Genomic DNA, 15,596 nt, shown 5'->3' with positions numbered 1-15,596 from the left:
TATGTCAAGAGAAGACACAAATAAAACCAAAAGCATGCTACGAACAGCCGAAATGAAGACAGTAAGAGCAATAGCAGGGAAGACAAGAAGAGATAGAATACGAGTCATCATCAGGGAACAATGTGGCGTGCAAGATGTAGCCAGATGGGGCAGGCAAAGACGAAGAGAATGGTTCAGTCATGTAAAAAGAATGGAGGAGCACATACTACCAAGAATTGCTCTAGAAGAAAAAACCAGCAGGCAAGCGTCCACCGGGAGACCACCAAAAAGATGGAGATATAGCTGGCAGTCTACCTCTCAAGAAATACTTCAACGTCGGAATTAACAGATCGACAGATCTACAACAAGTATAAGAAGAAGAAGAAGAAGAAGAAGAAGAAGAAAACTAATGAAAATGACCGAATGAAAAAAAAAAACTACGATATTTTATATGGAATGTTCCGCGCACTAAAGTAGTCCGTTAGGCCTTTATGTTATGAGCTCATATGTCGGCGAACACAGTGGACGCAGTTTCCGCTTACGGTTAAACCGCGCGGACCCGCTTTTAAGCGTTTTCAAAATAAATGCACATCTTTAAATGTACACGAACATAGTCAAAGCAGGTTCGCGCGAGCCAACCGCTTTAACCCGCCTGGCCGCTTTTACTCGAATGAGAATTTAGTTTATTCTCGCTTTTTGTCGCGCGAGTTCAGTGATTTTACAATGAATAGGGAGGCATTGATTGCTGCAGTTTTTAAACGACCTCCTATTTGGGACAAGAGGGAAAAGTTGCATTGCAACCGGAATGTCATTGATAAATGTTGGAGGGAAATAAGCATTCAAATGAAAGAAGATGGTAAGCGTTTACAGTATTTATTTATATATTTATGTGTAAGATAAAGGATTTTGTGAGAGATTCATTGAGAGGTCTTCCCGTGATTTGTCTCTCGGTATTTCCCCTGCAATGTTCGACAGATACATCGCTTAGGTGTCGTTGAAAACTTTCCTTATCAATAATTATATTATGTAAAATACAAATGCATTTAATAGCCTGCTTATGTAAATTACACCAGTTTTTAGTTAAACGATATTCCACTTTCTCCAAAATATAATTAAAAGTCTCTTAATTCATTCTCATATACTGGAAGAATCGTTCATTATCTTCTTTTAATTTTTGAAATAAATGATGATATTCTCCATAAATTAATCTTTCTCGATTAATAGGATGTACAGCAACTCTCTTTCTTTTCAGTTTAGTCAAAACAGAATCTAAAGCAATTATATCGTCATCAGAAGACGAAATTTTGCTATAAGTTATAGACGCGACTGACAAATTTGAACCATTTTTCTCGCTTTTACCCGTCTTCACTGTGTTACCATACCCACGCGACAACCGCTCAGACTCGCGCGGTTTGTCCGTAAGCGGAACCCGCTTCCAGTATGTGTGCCGCCTATGACCTTACCTCACCAGCTAGATATCTCTTGCCTCGATATGCTGCAATCCTTCATTCCAATTTTGTGAGGAACCGAGATTACTAAAATTTTTACGTCGCGTCGTGACACAATCAGGTACTTGTGATACTTAACGAGAGAGACACTCATGAGTATTTGTGTCTTCTGATATAAAGGAAGATATTTTAATTCTGCTACTGTCACTTTGACTTAAGTTCTTACGTTACTTATTCCTGACGTCGAAAGAGATGGGAATTTCCGTACATGTACAATAATATAGATAAAAGAATGGTAAACGTACTTCTTTGAATTTTATGAATATTTGGTGACTAATTTGTGAGAGTTTTGAACACTCGCTGATATTTATTTGAAGTTTGAATTTCAGAAAAAAAGCTGTTGACGGAATTTAAGGTCTGCTTAATGTGCCTTGAACAACAGGTTTAAAAAAGCTCGCTGGTATTGATTAGCATTGAGCATTTGGGACATAGAAGCTGTTGGCTTCACTGGAAAGTTTGAAAACGATGATGGTCTGTATATGTTCCGTGAAATCGGTTCATAATTTGTATTTCTGTATTTTAATAGATAAACTAACAAGTCAATCTCAATAATTGCCATTTATCTTGTGTCCTAAGAGTTCTGCATACACTGACCTGGAGTGGATACTTGTGGGTTAGAAAATTTTTTTGAAAACCGTATAGGCTTCTTCCATCTGTTGTTCAATTTGCAATGGCAGCTGAATATTTTTTCAGCTATGCCCTATGGCCACAAAGGGTACAGTTACTCTTTTTTGCAAAGATCTTTACTCATAAAATAAAATTTAAAATATGATTTTTGGATTCAGCTATCCCTACCTTAGTGTTGACTTATTATAAGTATTAGTTGAGTGGTTTTTGTAACAATAATTTACTAGATCACAAACGTTTTTTAAAAATTGTTTAAGGTAGTAGTACACTTTAGAAGACCAAAAATAAGCATTTTTTCAAGATATTTTTTCTCAGAACCTTTATTAAAAATGAACATAAAACTTTTTAACTCTTAGAGAATACAAAAAAATATCTTTTTTCATTAATACAGGTACACTAATATTGTAGAGGGCGGCAAAGTCGAGGCCTCGAAATAAAGTAGTTGCGATGGCGGACAGTTAATCTCAGGATTGGGATCTCTGAAACAAAAAAATCGTACGGCATTTGAAAAAGGAAGGTTTCTTACGTGACAATTTACCACTGTTAGTGAAAAATTCCGCAAAAAAAGATCTTACGGAAATTTTAAAAAATTTTGTGAAAAATCGCCCATTTTTCTTCAGTTTTTCATGGTTAAAAAATATTTATTTTTAATTTTTTGGTTAAATTGTGGTAAAATATCACGCAAGAAACATTCCTTTTTCAAATGCAGTATGATTTTTTTGGTTCAGATATCCATATCCTGAGATTAACTATCCGCCATCGCAACTACTTTATTTCGAGGCCTCCACTTTGGCGCCCCTCTACAATATTAGTGTACCTGTATAAATGAAAAATGATAATTTTTTGTATTCTCTAAGAGTTAGATATTAATATGTAAAAGTTATGTTAATTTTTAATAAAGGTAGTGAGAAAAAAGTTCTTGAAAAAATGATTATTTTTGGTCTTCTTAAGTGTACTGGTACCTTAAACAACTTTTTGAAAAATAATAATCAACCATTGACAGAATGTAAAAATATAAAATTAAAATTAAAAGAATTTAAAATAATTTAAATTTCTTAATTTATTTGGAATTAATTTTGGAAATTAAATAACCCGTTATTTCTTAAAAAAGGAATTACAAACTTTTTTAGTAAATACAGCTAAATTCTTCACATGAACTCACAAAAATAAAATGTAGAACTATAAGAATCAGCGTAGTAAGATGGAATTAGATAGGCGTCAACGGGTGACTTTAAGTCTTTCTTTTTTCTTTCACTAAAATTTAGTCTGTAAGTATAAATAAGTTTTAGAACAAAGTTGTGTCGTGAACAACACGCCAAGATGATGCAAATACTAAAAGAAGCAGGAATTAACAACCAAGATCTGAAAATAATTAGAAACCTTTACTGGGATAAAACTGCAAACCTCAGAGTTGACGGTGAACTTACCGAATATGTCAAAATCATGCGTGGAGTGAGGCAAGGCTGCATTTTGTCCTCCTAATTTTCAATCTTTACTCTGAAAGAATATTTATCGAAGCTTTGCACGAAACTGAAAAAGGTATTCTACTAAACGGGTACCTGCTAAATAATATCAGGTATGCAGATGACACCATAGTATTTGCGAACAACCTAGAAGACTTACAAGTCCTCATGGACAAAATCACGTATTACAGTCAACAATATGGACTCCATATAAACGTAAAGAAAACAAAGCTTATGATCGTCAGCAAGAAAAAGATAACAGGTCAACTCCATATCAACCGAACCCCTGTAGAAAGAGTGAGGCACTACAACTACCTCGGCACCATAATAAATGAAGGGAGGGCCAACAACCAAGAAATAAGAGCGCGCATCGGAAAAGCTAGATCAATCTTCAACCGTATGGGGGCGTTTTTCAAGAGCCACAACCTTTCTATTGGTATAAAAGTAAGAATGCTAAGGTGTTACGTCTTCTCTGTCCTTTTTTATGGTGTTCAATCATGGACCTTGAACGACGATATGTGCCGAAAATTGGAAGCATTTGAAATGTGGCTATATCGGAGAATTCTTAAAATCCCATGGACTGATCGGGTCACAAATGAGGAGGTTCTTAGAAGAATGGGGAAGAACCGAGAAGTACTAACCACCATCAAATCTCGAAAGTTGGAATACTTTGGACACATTATGCGAAATGAATCCAGATATGCCCTCCTACAAGCCATCCTGCAAGGAAAAATATTTGGAAAGCGAGGCCCAGGAAGAAGAAGAACATCCTGGTTAAAGAACCTCAGAACCTGGTTCAACACAACATCTGTGCAGCTTTTCCGCGTTGCTGCAGATAAAGTAAATATTGCCATGATGATCGCCAACATTCGTCACGGATAGGCACAACCGAAGAAGTGTCGGTTACTGATCGTTTTTTGTGGCCGATGTCGTCTTGGTCTAGGCAAGGGGCGGTTAATATCAATCTCCATAAATTCCGTTTGTTGAAACTAGGTTTTGTATAATTGCAGCTGTCCATCTTCACTTTTTTCAAATTTTATAACTCTGATCTTACTAATGTAGACTGTGTCGCCTGTCATATTCTGGTCAGATTGACTACCACACTCATCCGCAAGATTTTTTAGATCGTAGAAATGTGGGCAACACATTCCCGTTACTTTATACGGGTTTCCATTCTTTTTCGCATCTCTAATTAAAGTTACGTATTGTTCCGGTACATAAATCGGCCCAGATCGTAAAAACTCTTTCACCTCTTTATTGATTCGAGCATGAACTGAATCATTTTCATTTCGTGTGTGATCGACAACAAGAAAGTTTTGAGTTATGCTCTTAATTTCATAATTTGTAACAGCATACAGATACATGGAAAACATAAATTGCTTTTTCTATTGTCCACAGCAGTTAACGGAATAAAATATTATTTTTAAGTTTTCATCATCGATTGTCAAAGCTTTATCCTTTATATACGTCAACACACAAGAGCCAATTTCATTGTATCCACGTAATCCCTCAACTTCACTCCAAACAACACATTGAGTGGTGTCTCTTCCTAGTTCAGTTATTGTCAGATCTATTACATTAATCTTCGACTTATAATAAAAAGTAGATATCTTGCCCTTTCTTCACTAACAGACATATTTAAGAGCAACATCCCGACAGCTATGAAACGGAAGACATTTGACCAATATGTTCTTCCTATTATGACATACGGAGCAGAAACTCTCACGCTCACAAAAACAACAGCAATAAAAATGCGAGTGGCACAAAGGCGTATGGAAAGATCGATTCTCGGCGTGACAAAAAAAGACAAAATAAGGAACCAAGACTTAAAGAAAAGAACAGGTATCACTGATGTCGTTGAACGTATAGCCAAGCTGAAATGGAATTGGCAGGTCACATAGCGCGACTGAAAGACTCAAGATGGACCAGAAAACCAATTGACTGGCGCCCAAGAGAAGACAAATGCAGCAGAGGACGACCACCAACACGCTGAATGGACAACATTAACCGAATATCCAAGAAATTGCAACAAGAAGCACATAACCGTGAAGAGTGGCGAAGAATGGGAGAGACATATGTCCAGCAGTGGACAGAAGAGGTTGCATGATGATGATGATGAATCTCGCCCTTAGGTAAGGGCCATGTAGCTTGCAAATCATAATAAGCGACTTTAAGCTATTGTTCATACGTTGTTTGTCACTTTCTTTTTCTTTTCTACTTAATTCTTGCTCCGCTAAATGTTGTTTGTATTTTTCTTCAATCTGTATTTCTGGAGTACCCTGTCCTTTTTGGGCACCTGTCCTTTTTAGGAACAAAAAACTTGTATTATATTGGTCATTGACAAAAAGATTGCTCGAAACAGCCGAGATGAAAATCCTTCGAAAAATCGATGGTAAGACTCTATGGGACAGAGCTAGAAGTAAGGTAAGTGAGGGTAACTTCGGCGGCTTAAGGCCTTATTTGTTAAGGTATAATTTTTTAGGGCAAGCACTTCTCAGTTATACACATTATAAAAATTGCAGTATGTGATTTAGGCTCAGAAATAATGTCTTTATCAAAAGGGGAAGGCTAGTTATTTTATTTATTTTTCTGATTTAGTTAAATAAAAAAAGAGTGCAGAAACTACCTACGTCAGTAATTTCGGCATAGGGAGGTGCTATTTTCGTGATGGTTATGCTGGTAATTTCGGTGGTGACTGAAGACAAACTATTGTTAGAAAAATATTTGCCTTTTTTTATTTAAAATTTAAATAAGAAAATTTTAAACAAACATTTAATAAACCAACATTTATTAACATTTTAAACAAACATTTATAGGAACTAAAACTGAAATAAACACCTAAAAAATGTATAGATGTGAAAAAATGACAACACATTAAACATTACTTACTTCATGTTGTCAAAAAACGTTCATAACAAAACAGAACGGACAAATAAGTACTTACATCTAAATGTTTAAAAATATTCCTTATTAATAATATACCAACTAATAATCACAAAACATTTATTATTGCAAAACAGTGTTGAACTTAATAGGTATTTAACGGTATTTAAAACTATTTTTTGGTATTATAGGAACCTTTATTTATTAAATAATTTGATAAACTCTTTTGGTATATCCGGTACTTCATATATTTTTTTGGATTCATTTATCAATTTTGGTTCTTTAATCGAACAGACAACATGTTCTTTTGGATAGGTTAATATGTCCTCCTTTTGTGGCCACTTCCAAAAAGACCCCGACTTTTCCATACACCTGACATTAAAACTTTTATTTTCCTTATTCACAGAGATAATTGTTCCTGGAAATAGGCTGTCCTCCTAATTTACCACCAAATACTCACCTGATTTTAAAGCAGTTTTTGCTGGTTCATCTTTGAAAGATTTATTTTTTTTTTGTATTTGGTTTCTTTTTTAACGGCTGGTTTTCCTTTTCTTTTTGTTTATCAATCCTGCTTTGTTTTCTTTCCTCTTTTTCTTTGATTTCTTTTAGTTTTGTTTCCTCTTTTTTTCCTGATAGCTTTGCCAATCTTCTGATGTAACCACGGCAGGTATTTTTTCTTTGGATTTTCGAGTTTTACCCTTTTTGTCATCGACTGGTGGTTCCCAAAAAAGATGTTTTTTAAAGGGTATAGGTACGTTTGCGTTGGTTAAAATATCCGTTTTCTGGGGCGTCTTTTCCACGTTAAGGCCATTGGTTTTATGTTTTTCGTTAACTTCTGAGCCATTATTTTTATTGGTATCCTCTTCTCTACACATTCGTTCGGTTTTATCATGCATTTGGGGCATCTTGTCTACATTAAGTTCACTGGTTTTATGTTTTTCCTTAACTTCTGAGCCATTATTTTTATTGGTATCCTCTTCTCTACACATTCGTTCGGTTTTATCATGCATTTGGGGCATCTTGTCTACGTTAAGTTCATTGGTTTTATGTTTTTCCTTAACTTCTGAGCCATTATTTTTATTGGTAGCCTCTTCTCTACACATTTGTTCGGTTTTATCCATACAAGCGTTGTCCTTTTGTAATTTATTTTTTTCAATTTCAATTTTGTTTTTAATATCGCTGTTTTCTTCTTCGTAAGTCATTGATTTCTTGTTATTTAATAAATCAGTTTCTTCGATGGCTGCTGAATTTTGTAAAAAGGACAAATCGATATCAGTTGCAGATATATCTAAATCAACGTGACTAAGATCAAATTCTGACAATGGTTGATTAAAACTTTTGTTTTCCACTATAATAACATCATCCACCGTTGTATAATTGCAGATATTTGAATTAACTGCAACTAATATTGGATTATGTGACGGAGCTGAAATATCATTAGCATTAAAAAGATTATCGTTATTATCTAACTCGCTAAATTCATTTTCAATTTCATCATGCACCGATTTATCATCACAGATATTTGAATGAATTGTTACGTTAAGTGGTTGTTTGGATTGAATTGCAACACTTTTAGCGTCAATGACATCAACGTTGCTTTTGTTATCAACCTCTATAAGTCCGACTTCGAATTCTTTATGAGAAATCACTTCCGCAATATCACTTACATTTTCTTCCCTCAGATGTTGCCAAAAGTTGAATAAGTTTGTATCCTTAGGATTACCTTTCCACTGATCTTCTTTGTTTGCCTTTTCAAAGTCGAACATTTTATTGGCATTTTTAAATTCAAAATATTTTAAAAATTTATCTTTCTCGTAACTAGTAAGTTTAACATCTTCTTTTTCGACATCTAAACTTTGTTGCAGATCCTGAGTAACACCGTTTTTAGAAAACTTTTGGAATTTTATGTTATCCGGGTTAAAGGGCACGAGCCCACAAGTTCGAAATCCATTTTGTATTGTTTTTGAAAAGTGACAATTTTTTAATAACGCTTCATTTAGAATTGGAGCAAAATTATCTTTGGCAAAGGTTTTATTTGGATTATCTACGCGCCAGTTTTGAATAAGTTTTTTGTAGGTTGGTTTAAGAGAATGGAATAAAGCCACATCCAATGGTTGCAATATGTGGGTAGAGTTTGGATATAGGCTGATCAGAACTATTCCATTTTTGGAGCAGAATCGGCTGAGCTGAAGGGTTAGATGAGAAGTGTGACCGTCAACAAATAAAATAATTGGCCTTTGAATTTTGTTATCATGTAACCACTTAATAAATACATTCGCAGTGTATTCAAAAAAGTTTCCTGGGTCATCCATCCATTTTCGGAGCGTCCCATTGCCCAACCTTTGGGAAAGCTGGAACTGATCACTTTTGAAACTCGTTGCATTGCGTAAACTACCATAGGAGGAGGCAACTGCCCTAGAGCATGAACCATTATTAACAGGTTGACTGCCCATATATAAATAAAAAAAATTGGCCCATATGCCCAAGCACATATTAGTCAAGGGCATAGCGGCCGTATACGCCCGCCGGGGCATATTGGGAGAATTAGGTAGCGGGCGTATACGCCCGCCGTGGCGGTCAACCTGTTAATGAAGTAAGGCACTCTTCTTCGCTTGTAGTAATAAACGCATAGACGGTTTTATCTCGTTTTTTTGCCAAAACTTTGTCTCCTTTTGGAGACAGAAAAAAGCCGTCTCGTCACAATTATACACCCTACTTGGATCTAGGAGGATATCTAAGAAGCCGTCTTTTTCAAGGTAGCTACTTATTTCTGCAAACCAGTTACGTATCTGTTCTTTTGATACTTTAGAACGTTGTTTAGTCAAATTTTGGGACATCTTTAGACTTATATTGGGGTGCCTTCTCATAAATCTGTCATACCAATTCCTACCAGGCCGGTTGTTGTGAAAAGGATTTGGGCGCTGCAGATCATCCAGTATTCCTTTTACGCTATTTAAAAGCTGCTCTTTTGTAACGGGAAATCCTTGCCTTGCTGAGTTAAGTATCCATTCTTCTAAAAATTGCTCTTCACCTTTAGACAAAATTGTCAAAAGAGTCCCAACTGATCCAGTATGTTTGTTATTTCGTTTATCAGAAAGAGTTTGTCTGGGTATGTTAAATTGTTTAGCAGCAGCTGTTATGGATATTCCTGCTTCAATGGCATCAACAGCTTGTTTAATATCTTCTTGAGTATAAGGCTTTGTCTTTTTGGGCTTCATTATGCTAAAAAAAAATAGCTAAGTACTTACTTAACTACTGAAGACCCAATTTATTGTTTAGTTAATATTAGTTAACTAAAACTAAACTGAAAGAAGATATAACGAAATTACCGCATAAAAAAGTTGGACAATTTTTAATAAAATACTTACTATATACGTTTTTATCAATTTTGTTAACAACTACTTAAATTTAAAAACTTTATGACTTAATGAAATTGGTCTGTAAGGCAATTCCGGCAATAGCGCCGAAACTACAAAACTTAGTTCTGGGCTATTGGTAATTTCGGCGTTTACTTTTTTTTTGTAAGTATAAAACAAAAAATTAAAATACGACTTAAAACATAAAGTTTAAACCTTTGAAACTAACCCGGGGTGCATATACGTAAACTGCAGACGCACAAGGCATGGGCGAACGATTCGGCTTTTTCCGATTAGCGGGTAGTAGAGTGCAGACGTACTTAGCCTTTATACGTCTGCTGTTTACTACGATTGATCGTGATGCCAATATACGTCTACAATTATTTAAGCCTGTTTAAAAAATGTAAATAAAACACAGTATATATTCGTATTATCAACGTTTTTAATTATCTTTATGTACAAATATCGAATTTTACGAATTCGCGAAAAACCACTAAGTACTTATTTTCTAAATTTATTATCACCTAAACCAATGATACTTTCTACACATAGTTGTAATTTGTGTGGTGCTCTTTTTTGTTGTTTTTTGATAGTTCTAGGTTTTCGTCCAGCCATCGATGCTCTTCTACCTGTCATGGTAACTTTATGCCTCGATACAGATGTTGGTTGTACGGATATTTTTTTCCCTTTTCTTATCACCGCCTGCTTCTTATTTTTAGATGAAACTCCTGTGTACTTAAAAGCACAATGCATGCCTGATATTAAAGACTGATTTGATTTGGCATATTTACTACAGTTCTCTAAATATTTCATAATAGCGGGCCCAAAGGATTCAGGTTCACTTTCAAGTTTTGACATAATTAAATTCGAATGTTCTGCCCATTTATTTTTAATCTCTTCTATATCAATATTACCCTTATCATTAAATTCCATGGCATTAATATTTGCATCATCACAAATAATCATCTTTTGATCCTGTTGATTTTGGACAGAAGAATTACAAGGAAAATTGTCCTGGTTTAAATTTTTTGCTGTATTTTCCTTGATTTGCAGTGTATCAAAAGTAGATGAATCTGCAATTTTTCCCAACGCTATTTCATAAAGAATGTGCTTGGAAAAAAGCGATCAGGTATTAGTTGCCGTAAATATATTATGTTTTTTCGCAATGGCCCCTTGGTGTTTGCAATAGTGTCCATTATAACCAATCGGACATGAACATTTGAAAACAGACATATCTACAACGTACCAAATTTTTTGATCTTTTGAACTACTAACTTTAAAATCCATGTTTCCAAGACTGATAATGTTATTATCTTCATTGTCCCTTTCGCCTGGAAAATACTTTTTTGCAACAGCTTTAGAAACTCTATTAAAGATAAGATCCATAATTCGCTGGGTAAAGTAATATTCAAAACTAGTAATTATAAAATCTGTTAATTGCGTTAAGTTAAATGCCTTGGTTCTTTCCAGTGGAATATCTTTTAAGAGACGAAACATTACTTCAGTATAATTGTTTGTATCAGATCCTCGAACCATAAGATCATTCCTATACAGTAGACACCACATCTCAATTCGATCAAGCATACGCTCTACATAATCAGCAAAATTCTGATACAAGCATTTTTCGTAAAATGTGATAATAGATATTTCAGCATTTTCCATATTTTTTGACATTAAAATATCTTTAAATAACATGTAATGGAGTTGAGCATGTTCTTTTAAAATTCCATTTTTGGCCATGGTAACCCATTTCCAACATGATTTTAATACATGAAAGGTACACAATAACATTTTTGCATTAGGCCAAACCGTCTGAAGGGCTTTTCTTTCACCAAGATCACCATCAGTTAAAATTACTGAAGGCGTAATCTTTACGGGAAGAATCTCATACAATGATTTAACAGCGTCCAAAAACACTTCTAATTTTTGACTATTTGTCAAAATGCACCCAATAGGCAGCCCACCAGCAGGAGATTGTGTCACGAAAAAGTATACTTTATGATTTTCCACGTCGCAGTTACCTGAAGAATCCACAAAGAGTATTTCATTTGCTTGGGGTAATAGTCGCGCTACGCGTTGCATGACAGGTGTACATATTGCAACTGAATAATTATCCTGAACGCAAGAAACTTTATATAATATCCCATGATTCTTTTCTTGTTCTTCTAAATATTTTTCCAAATAAATTAACATATTTTTTCCTGATCTCTCTCCGTATGATTTTTTAAAGTTGGCCTTCCATAGATTTTGAACGTCATTTTTGGTGGGAAAAAAACATCTGTCTGAAACGTAATTGTCATACGCATCACCATAATGTACCATCATTTCGACACAGTATGTATGATAGGCACTAGAGGCATTGTGACCATGCTCGAATAATTCAAGAAAACGATTTTTGGCTGCGTCTCCTATTGGTCTATAGCGAAGTGCAGCAGCTGACAGGATAGTATGATTATGGTCATTTTTGAATTCTATCACACATGGCCAGTTAGCAATAAGACTACTATGGCCTGGCAACTTCGGCTTAGCTAGTTTCCGTTCAATTTTTATAAACATTTGATGAGCACAGTTAGTATTTCTGCTTCGGGATGACTGCGTGTCTTCCTTCCTTGTATTGAAATGGCAGTGATATATTCTTTTAAAAATATTAACCGGTCTTACAGAACCTACTGAGAACGTTTTGGTTATTCTATAGGTAACCTTGGTTTTTTGTTCTAAATCATGTACCCATTTCTGTAAAGAAAAAATCAATAATAATTTCAGGAAAGTCATTACTTATTACTTTTTTGATTTTAAAATAACTTTTTTCGTATTGTCACTTTTTTCGTGCTACATGATGGTGTTTTTAATGTTATTATCTTTAACAGTTCCAGTGACTGAAATATACATAATACGTTGTTGCGTTGACAATTTCGGTCATTTTTAAACTGTTTAAACCCTTAGAATCATGTAAATATACTATATAAAATGACCGATGTGAAATTAGCAGATAAAGTTAGCAGAAAGTTTTGCCTATTTTAGAACAGTAAATATGACAATAGTAAAAACAACAATAAACATATTATAAACTCTTTTTCGTATCACAGTCAAGATTTAAGCAGTATTTGAAACCAAACTTATATGTATGTATATTTTTGTACGCCTACAATAACTATTGACTATTACTGGTAAAAACGGCGGCATAAGATTCAAGACTTCTCTTTAACCGCCGGATATAAAATTTGCGTTCCATTATCACTACAATTGCCGCAAAATTATACTAACCTCTACTTCTTCTTTGGAATGTAGTTTTATTCTAAAACTACTTTGGTTTATAATGCTATATTCATAACCTTTTGGAATACTTTCCATTGTTTATACTTATCACTCTTATAAAAATGTCACACCACTTAATACCAAAACAACTTGTAGCTATATACTGTTAATTGCATACGTAGAAGACGCATTCACGTCTCCAGTTTACGCGCGGGCGGAGAGCAACTACGCCGATCCTTGCCGAACTTCTACGAAATATTTGGCTATGCCTTGTGCGTCTGCAGTTTACATATATGCACCCGGGGTTAAAATAATATTTGAAACACAATTTTAGAATATAAAATAATCTATGACATACTGCATGCAACTTTCATTTTTTTAATGTAATTTATAACACGTTAAAAAATAGAAACAGTAATACTTAGAATAAAACTAACAAAAAGAATGACGAATTTACATCAAGAAAAAAATTAGATACTTTTTTATTAAACTTGATAGTTTTTCATATTTTTTGTTGGCAATTGAATTTAAAGAATAAATAATAATATAAATTGTTCTAGCGGGAAATTTCGGCAGTACCGCTGAAATTATCAATATTTTGTTTTAGGCTGTTGGTAATTTCGGCATTCACTTTTTTTGTAAGTATAAAACAGAAAGTCAAAATATCACCTAAAACAAAAAGCTTAAACCCTTGAGGTCAACTCGAAGGTAAAACAATATTCAAAACACAATTTTAGTATAACAAAAATGTATAGAAAAAATGCATGCAATTTTAATTTTTTTTAGTGAAATGCATAACACGTTATAGAATAGAAATAGTATTACTTAAAATAAAACTTATAAAAAGTATGACGAAATTACCTCAAGAAAAAAATGTGATTTTTAAACGCTTTTATTTAGTTCAATAGTTTGCGTCAAATCTTTAGACGTTAATTTGACTGCCTTTTCTTCAATGCAAATGAATGAAAATTTGCAGACATATGCATTCGCGGGAACAATACACGAATAGTCAATAAATTTTTTTTTCATGTTTATTAATTGTTTAACTAAAAAAAAAACGATTTTAATGGAAAACGCTTAAATTTTTTTGTTTTTTACAATGTAAAAACTAAACTTTTACGGATTGTATAGCTAATGATACGAACAATACATAATTTCACTTTTTACGTTAATTGTTTACGTTATGCTTTATTAATAAACAGTAAAGTTTCAAATTTTTTGCCGATTCCGACTACTTTTCATGTTAGTACATCATATGTTTTATACATATTAAAATAAACATGACGATATATTTTAATGTTTGAAAAGTGTAAGAATAAAAAGTAAAAAATAAAAAAATATGAAAAAAAATTTTTTAAGAAACGCTTTTCTTTAGTTACGAGTGACTAAAATTAAAAATAATATAAAAAAATCAACTAAAAAGCAAAAAATAAAAAAAATTGAAAAAATCTACCACATTCGTTAAAGAAAAGAGTGGGGCGAAAACTGTTTATTCGATGAACACGCGCCACGCTTTTCTTTGACGGATGTGTTAGATTTTTTCAATTTTTTTTATTTTTTGCTTTTTAGTTGATTTTTTTATATTATTTTTAATTTTAGTCACTCGTAACTAAAGAAAAGCGTTTCTTAAAAATTTTTTTCATATTTTTTTATTTTTTATTAAATTTAATAGTTGTTCATATTTTTTGTTAGCAACAGAATTAAACAAACTTTATGTTAATACAAATTGGTCTATAGTCTGTTCGCTAAACTCAGACGCAACTTTCTAGATATTTTAGTCGGTAATTTTGCCAATTTTAGTAAAATTGGCAACAAATAATTACTAAATAGTAAATAATCACTAAATAGTTAGTAATTTTGCCAATTTTTGCAAAATTGGCAAAAAACAAAAAAATTATCGACTAAAATATCTAGCCAGTTGCGTCTGAGTTTAGCGAACCGACTATAGCAGGAAATTTCGGCAGTACTGCTGAAATTACCAACACTTTCTTTTAGGCTGTTGGTAATTTCGGCATTCACTTTTTTTTGTAAGTATAAAACAAAAAACTAAAATACGACTTAAAATACCAAGTCTAAACCTTTGAGGCTAACCTGGAGGAAAAACAGTATTTAAAACACAATTTTAATATAAACAAAAATGTATAGAAAAAAATGCTTGCAACTTTAATTTTTTTAATGCAATTCAAAATACGTCAAAAATTAGAAATAGTATTACTTAGAATAAACCTTACAAAAAGTATGACGAAATTACCTCAAAAAAAAAAAGAGATATTTTTTTATTAAGCTTAATTATTGTTTTTTTATATTTTTTGCTGACAATTGAACTAAATAAATAAATCCTAATATAAACTGGTGTAGCGGTAAATTTTGGCAATACCGCTGAAATTACCAACACTTTATTTTAGGCTGTTGGTAATTTCGGGGTGCTCTATTTATTGTAAAAACAAAGCCAAAACGTAAAAATACGACTCAAAGCATAAAATTCAAACCTTACAGACTACTCCGAACACAAAATTATATTTTCA

Source organism: Diabrotica virgifera, chromosome 9, assembly GCF_917563875.1.
Source record: "Diabrotica virgifera virgifera chromosome 9, PGI_DIABVI_V3a".
Classification (NCBI taxonomy): Eukaryota; Metazoa; Arthropoda; class Insecta; order Coleoptera; family Chrysomelidae; genus Diabrotica; species Diabrotica virgifera.
Note: the sequence above shows the minus strand (reverse complement) of the source record.